Raw genomic sequence first — 7,498 nt, forward strand, 5'->3', positions numbered from 1 at the left:
CTCGAGAGAGAGCGGATGGTACCGATGATGAGCAACCCCAATGCTATCGCACCAAAAATCTATTGCGGCCAGCACCTGCTTCGGATTTTGGCTAAAAGAAGAAGAGGCTTCTTTCCCGCCTTGTTAAGGGGGAGAAATGTTTTGAGTCTCTGTCTCCCTTACCCTGACTGGACCATCTTGAGTCTCGGAGAGACCCAGTGCTTCTTAAGAGGGTGTGGTCCCTTCACCCCCGTCTTCGCCCCAACCATATCACTCCCTAAGGCTTAATCTCACTGGCAATGAGGACTTTGAGCACAGCAGGTGGTTTAGGAATTTGAAAGGATTGAGGAGTTTGTACGTAAAGGAAATGACCTCCTACCTTGCTTCTTATATGGAAGGCAAGTCTGGTGGCATTTAATCTGTACAGATTTCCAAGAAAAGTTACAAACGAGATAATTCCCACTCAACTCCCAACGCTGTCTACAATCGTTGGATTGGCGTTGCCTCGTAAAAGGAACTTATTAAAGATGCGCCTCGTACACTGAAACGACAGAAGCACAATGTGAGTAAAATTAAAGGAATGTCTCATAACTGGGAGCATTTTCCAGGCAAATGAAAAGACACCGATATTAATGAAGGACAAAGCTGGGCGAACCGGGATATAGGCCCGACATCACCAAAACCCTCCTCCCCGACCAAGGAGTCGGGCAGCAGGATTTTGAGGGGCTATTGTGGAGCTAGAGAATTTGTAACCTCGGCCCATTTTACATTAGGGCCCAAGGCCCGAGCCGAGGAGAGGCATTGCCGAGAACATACAATGAAAGTCCAAATAGCCTTGAGACATAGCCGAGGATGATTCTGTCCTTGGCATTCCAAAGCGCTCCTAAAAGAAAGGGCAAGAACGGTATAGGAACAGTTTAGGGAAAAACCGAACACATCCACGTTGGTGGAGAAAGGACCCCTGGACAATTTGGCAACAAAGGACAATGGAAAGGCTGCCATTACTGCAATTAAATACTCTGCACCTGACAGAGCAATGCTTTTCAGCTTTTACAACCACCTCCAACCACTTTGGATATGGGCTAATGGGACAAGTATCAGTCCTGGAACGCTAAACCTACATGTGGACGTTGGAGGAAGGGTAAAGGCTAGTATAAAAAGGAAAGAGAAGCAATTTAGGGAGGGGGGGACAAATCGTCTCCCAGACCATGGAGCCCTAAAAAAGGAGAATAATAAGAACATGAAGCTCCTCGAACGAGGTCTAAGGACCGGAGTCACTCAGGACATATCGGAAAAAAGTATTGTTAGACACGCCAGGTTCACCCTTGTGCAAATTGCTATAGAAACCATGACGAACCACCGTCCGGTAACCAAGGCCTAGCCTTTCAAGCCCATGCTCTACAAATTATATTGTTTGGGCCCTTAACGTGCAAACCTAATACCATTTTGGGGGTCGTTACAAATTGAGTCCTTACAACCCATAAAAACCTAATGGCTATATTATCCATTATTGCCCAACAACTATTTTTATCATAATTGCCCAATGGCTATTTTACTCATAAATTTTCAATGGCTAAAAAATAAATAAATAGTAAAAGTGTTTGGAACACACACCCACACCAACATTTTTGTCATGTAGGATGTAACTAATTAATTAGTAAGACAATTAATTTACCCAGATGACTCACTAATTATTAAAATAATTTTTATTACATATTAGTAACATGTTTTATTTTTTTTCTTTTTTTACATGTGATTTTTAATTAATTTGTGTATCGGACAAGAATTCTACTCATGTACCATTAATTTATTGCTACATAATGTTAGAAATTTGGATTGACAGAAACAAGGAACACAAATTTTATACTGCTTTTTAACTATCCCTTTTTTTTTGGGAGTTTTATGTTAAATTTCTAGACCTTAGTTTGTAGATATTGTAGGCTGTTTATGTAAAATCCTAAGGACAAATAGAAATTAGAACCCCTTGTATACTTGCCAATCAAACGACCCCCTATCCTTAGGGGAGTGAATCGAAATTTTGAAACTTTAGGGAACAAAATCAAAAGAACCCCCAAACTATAGAAGTGTATTTTACATTTGTTTATAATAAGTGGGGAGAGGTTTTTTTATCTCAAGTTCTTATTATTGGGAGAAATAAGTAATTCCAATAAGCTATATATAATGCTCTTAATAATATCACTTTCATATTAGTTTAAACATTATTTTATTACAATTTAAAAAATACATTATTTTTTTACATTTCAATCATAATAAGTTAAAATTTTAGTATGCACTTTTTTTTTTTGGGATAAAATTGCTATATTCTAATTAAAAATTAGACAATTCTTTTTTTAAAATACTAAAATTGGACAATTGTTAGTTGTAAAACATTATACACATTTGTATAAATTTTGATAGTATAATATAAATCTTGATAATGTAATGTAAACTAATAATTCTCCTTTAAAATTTTGAAAATTTTTGTTTCCTTAGATTTATGGGATAAAAATTAATCAATCACTATAATACTACGGCGCCTGTTGAGAAGATCCAGTGGGAGAAATGCACGGGTTGGTTGTAACACGTATTCCTTTGATTATCCAACTTGCCCTAACTGCATTCTACATTTGTGAAGAATCTCGTATTTATGCTGTGGTCAAATAACTATAGGCACCATGCTGCATCTGTTATTAGACTTTTTTTTTTTTTTTTTTTTGAGAATCACTGTTATTAGACTTAACTAGGACTCAGATTGATATAATTTTCACTAGCTCCTTATCCATGCAAGGCATGGGATTGAAAATGAATTAAAAATGCTGATTTAAAAATTGCTATTAATTTTGAACACATTAAAGACTACTTGCATACAAATTTATTTATATAATTTTCATTATAGATATTGCAATTCATTGTTTATCCACATTCTTCAGCTGATAATTTTATCAACTAAAACAAGCCCAAATAATGTTCAAATAGTAGTATTATTAAAAAAAGAAAAGAAAAAAAAAAGAACAGAAGTTGCCAAGAAGAACCTCATGCTGAAACTTTATGTTCAAAATGAATAAATGACTACAACTGATAGCAATACGTTGGATGTTGGAATATCTTTTGACTTGCAAGTTCCCCTCATTTTGGGGTATCAAAGAAGTTAAGGAATCTTTGAACATTGAATGCAGTTCGATTTATATGTCAGAGGCCTAGCCACTAGATCATTTGAGCAAATTGTAGACCTTATAGCTCTTTGATGACTTATTGCCTCCAATTAACGGCTGTTATAATCTATGTATGAGAAAAGAACTCTAACTCAGTGTTGTTAAAAGCGCGCTTAAGTGCAAAGCGCAGAGTGCAGAGTCCTTGGAACTTTTTTCCTCTAAAGCGTAGCGCCCTCACAAAAGTGTGCTTTAAGCACGCTTTTTTGAGCTTTTTGTATTTTTTTTTAATAATCTTGATTTGATTTTTAGCCATTAGATCTAAATATGTTTGATATAAGCCATTGATTTAATATATAAAAACTAATAGTGTGGTGTGCTACCATACACCTAAGCCTATCTCTTTAGATATTTTTGAACTTTTAACCACAACCACACAAACAAATACTAAATCCAACACTCACAAAGATAACATTATTTAACATTCCAGTACTTTTTAGCCTTTGCCTTCTTGGTTCTATACTTCTATTTTGATTCAACCATGTTTTGTAATCATGGCCATCAAGTATCATGGTTGCATATATTTTGTAAAGCACAAAAGAATTATATAAATGTTATATAAATTATATAAAATGTTTTATTGTAATTTATATGATTAATTGATCACTTGATTGTTATATTGATCATTAATAATAATAATAATAATTTTTTTAAAATGTGCGCTTCACATCAATTAGGCGCGCGCTAGGCTCTAGGAGACCTTTGCGCTTAAGTGCGCTCAGCACTTTTAACAACATTGACTCTAACTAAGGGTTGTTAGTTACGTTATTTCCTGGATTGGAATGAGAATCAATTGAGGCCGTGAACATCTCAATATTTGTAGGATTGGAACACTAATGAGTCTAGCTCAAATGTCACTTCCTCCTTCCATAATAATGAGATGGGGAGTGAATTGTGGATTTGGACGTGTATGACTTACGATGAAAACTTATTTTAGAATTGGAATTTTAATTATATTTTTAAATCTTTAGTTTATTTTTGTTGTCTAGGGAATTAACCAAAAATGAGATGGACAGTGAGATTGTGGGTTTGAAATCCATTGGATGTGCAAATAACTTACCAATAAAGAATTATTTTGTTGAATTGGAATTTTAGTTTGATTTGATTTTATTTTATTATTATCATTTTTTTTTCATATGACGATGCAATTTTTCAAAACATAGTTTGAATGGATGCTAGTTGTAGGGACGTATCCTGTCTCTAATTTTTTGAAATTTATGGATCATCGTAATCTTAGAACTCAAATGTTATTCATCTAGTATATTCTCCTGTGTACTTGATTCATTATTATTTTTGATCAATATAATGTATTATTTATTTTTTGTATTTTCAGTGAATCAACTTTTGCAAAAATTAAGGGTAAAGTTGCCTTCTAACCACTTCTCCTAGACCTCGTAGAAGCGAGAGGCCTTATGCATTTGGTACAACATTTTCTTTTTTCTTCTTTCGTTTATTTTGATTTCACCTTTGGTTTTATATATATATATATATATATATATCATTGGCCTCTTCTTCTTCTTATTATTATTTTTTTAGGGGGGGAGGTGTACTGGGTTTGTAAGATGGAATTAGCTCATTCTCATATTCTCATGTTAGAGTCAGGTCATGCAGGTCTTGCTGTAGAGATTTCAAGGAAAAGCCATGGTGCTTACTCACAGGAAACTAGTGAAGAAAAACAAACACAACTTGCCTAGAGAACTAAGGAAGTCAGCAACTAATCACTGCCCCTGTGATGGATGAATTTTTACTATTATCAGTGTCTTGGCTCCATGAAGGTATGATAAGGCAAACAATTGGAAAGTGGTGCACTCTCAGCCACACTGAAGCATTATTCTTTCAAGTCCTCTTAGATAAATTTTCTGCTGTCTATGTGAACTAGCAGTAGCCATCTATATATTGTTAAAACATCAAGTTCAAATCCCCACTTATCCGAAAAAAAACAAGTTCAACCCCCAATTTTGATGGTAAAGGTTGGTTGTCAACCATTATTATAGTTCTTCATGATCACAATCTTTTTTACTTTTGCAATGTGTGGTTTCTTCAATTAATTGGTTTAAAACCAGCAATTTGGCTATCTGCCTAAATGCAGGACTAGAAAATCTAGTATTGGTGTGAATAGGGATTTGCAACTGGCAGAAAGCGAAGGCTGGAAACAACATCTATACCTCAGCTTGGGATGAGAGGGTAGTCTGCATAACAGGACCTGTCTGATGAAACCTGTCTTGCTGCTGGTTTGGGTTGTACTTGTATGTTGTGTCACAAAGATTAGTTGGGCTTAATAAATTATAGGGTAAACTATATAATTGGTCCTTAACCTTTACTTTATATCTCAATTTATGCCCTGAGCTTTGAAATGTATTAATTTAGTTCCTAACATTTTGATAATGTGTCAAAATGGTCCCTACTGTTAAATAATAAATAGAAAATACTGATATGGCTAACAATTCAAATAAAATATTATTTTTATGCTATCTAAGATGCCACGGACTACCAACTCAACAACTAAAATCCCAACTCATCTAATATTTGATCAGCCACCCAATTAGGTGAGATTTAAGTCCCTTTCCAATCGTCACCGGTGCTGTCTTCTGCTCTCATGGCATCTCTCACTTCGCCGGCAAATGAAACAAGTTTCTCTTAGGATGTTCTTCTTTCTTAGACTATTGAGAAACTTAACCCCAATTAAGCCGCAAAATTAAATAAATCTGAGTTTAGTAATTTTTTTTCTTTTTCTCAATACCCAAACAACGAAACAATCTAGCATTCCATAGCCATTAATTTTGCTTCAACAATAAACAACTCATTTCCCAGATCCCAAAAATCATAATCAACCCATTTATGAAAATTTTCATAACAAATTCACCCAAAAATTGACCCAAAAAAGAATTTCGAATATTTAAACGTCGATTCTATCCAAGGCATACGCACATATCTGAATTGGAACAATTGGAATGTCACTAAAATCCCAAGGCAGAGCCAATATGCATAGCAAATCATGGGATTGAGATCATACACATTAAGATAAACTTAAATTGTTCCCCTCTTTTCCTTCTTTGATAGCACTACCAATCTGCACAACATTCTTCAACAACCCACCACGCCCCATTATGCTATTTTCATAGAATTTTCTAGGTCCAATGTGAGAGAAAAGGACAACATTGGTGATGACTGGGACTGGGGCTTAATTGGGTTGCCTGTCAAATATTAGATTAGTTAGGATTGTAGTTGCTGAGTTAGCAGTTCATGTGGCATCTTAGGCAGCATAAAAATAATATTGTATTTGAGCTGTTAGCCATGTCAGTATTTTCCATCTATTACTTAACACCAGGGATCATTTTAACACATTTCCAAAATGTTAAGGACTAAATTGACACATTTAAAAGCTTAAGGGCCAAATTGACATATAACGAATAAGTTAGGGACCAAATATGTAGTTTACCCTAAATTATATCAATAAAACTGTACAAATTTTTATTATTATTATTTTAATGGCCATGTCAGCGTCTAACATGCTAATGGTGCATTTCATTTGCTACACAGGTAATTTCCGTTAGTGAGATGATAGTCGGGATTAAAATGAGAACACTTTTTTAATTTCAGGGACTGAATCCATTAAAAAAAAAGACAAGGACCAAAACGATAATCATCTCAAAATGTAGGGAACAAAAATATATTTTTGCCTTAATAAAAAAGAGGTATGTTTAAAAACGAATACTTGTTCTGATGCTATATCATTTTTGGTCTCCATAGCATACAAAGAACCTCCACACATCCGTTTTTAGTTGTTTTGATGTTAATAACTTCTGATTTCTAACACATGCAAATCATGTTCACAACTTCTTTCTCAAAAAAAAAAAAAAAAAAAAAAATGTTCACAACTTCAAATCTGACTTCATGGGAGGCTAGTTTGTGAGCAGCCCTATTATCGCTTCTCACAAAATTAAACCCACATTAATTGTCACATCCCTTACGTGGATCAAGAAATGAAATGAATCTATGTATTGTTCATGCTTTGAATTTTTGTGTTTGTTTGGTATGTGAGAAAATGTAGAGAAAGACAGAGAGTTAATTTGTGAGGAAGAGTTGAAGAGGTTTATTTATATATAGAGTAGAAGCAGAAGAGGGAGGTATTTTCTACTATATTATATTATTTTATTTATTTGTTTATTAATTTTTTTGTGTTGGTCAAAGTGGGAGTACTATACGGGGGATCTAGCCTTTTGCCCTTTTTGGGCAAAATATTTGGCATTATGCCCCTGTTTGGAAATTATATAGGAGCGTGCCCCCGTTTCGATACTCGATTATAGGAT

At 34.5% G+C, this 7,498-nt stretch overlaps 1 long non-coding RNA gene across 1 annotated transcript; it reads left to right on the forward strand.

The window, feature by feature from the left end:
* The first annotated feature begins 4,574 nt into the window (after positions 1–4,574).
* LOC115975791 lies at positions 4,575–5,119 on the forward strand. Its single transcript, XR_004088193.1, has 2 exons — positions 4,575–4,609; positions 4,800–5,119. It is a non-coding gene; the product is annotated as an uncharacterized LOC115975791 (long non-coding RNA).
* The last annotated feature ends 2,379 nt before the right edge of the window (positions 5,120–7,498 follow it).

This window comes from Quercus lobata, chromosome 2 (genome assembly GCF_001633185.2).
Source record: "Quercus lobata isolate SW786 chromosome 2, ValleyOak3.0 Primary Assembly, whole genome shotgun sequence".
Lineage (NCBI taxonomy): Eukaryota > Viridiplantae > Streptophyta > Magnoliopsida > Fagales > Fagaceae > Quercus > Quercus lobata.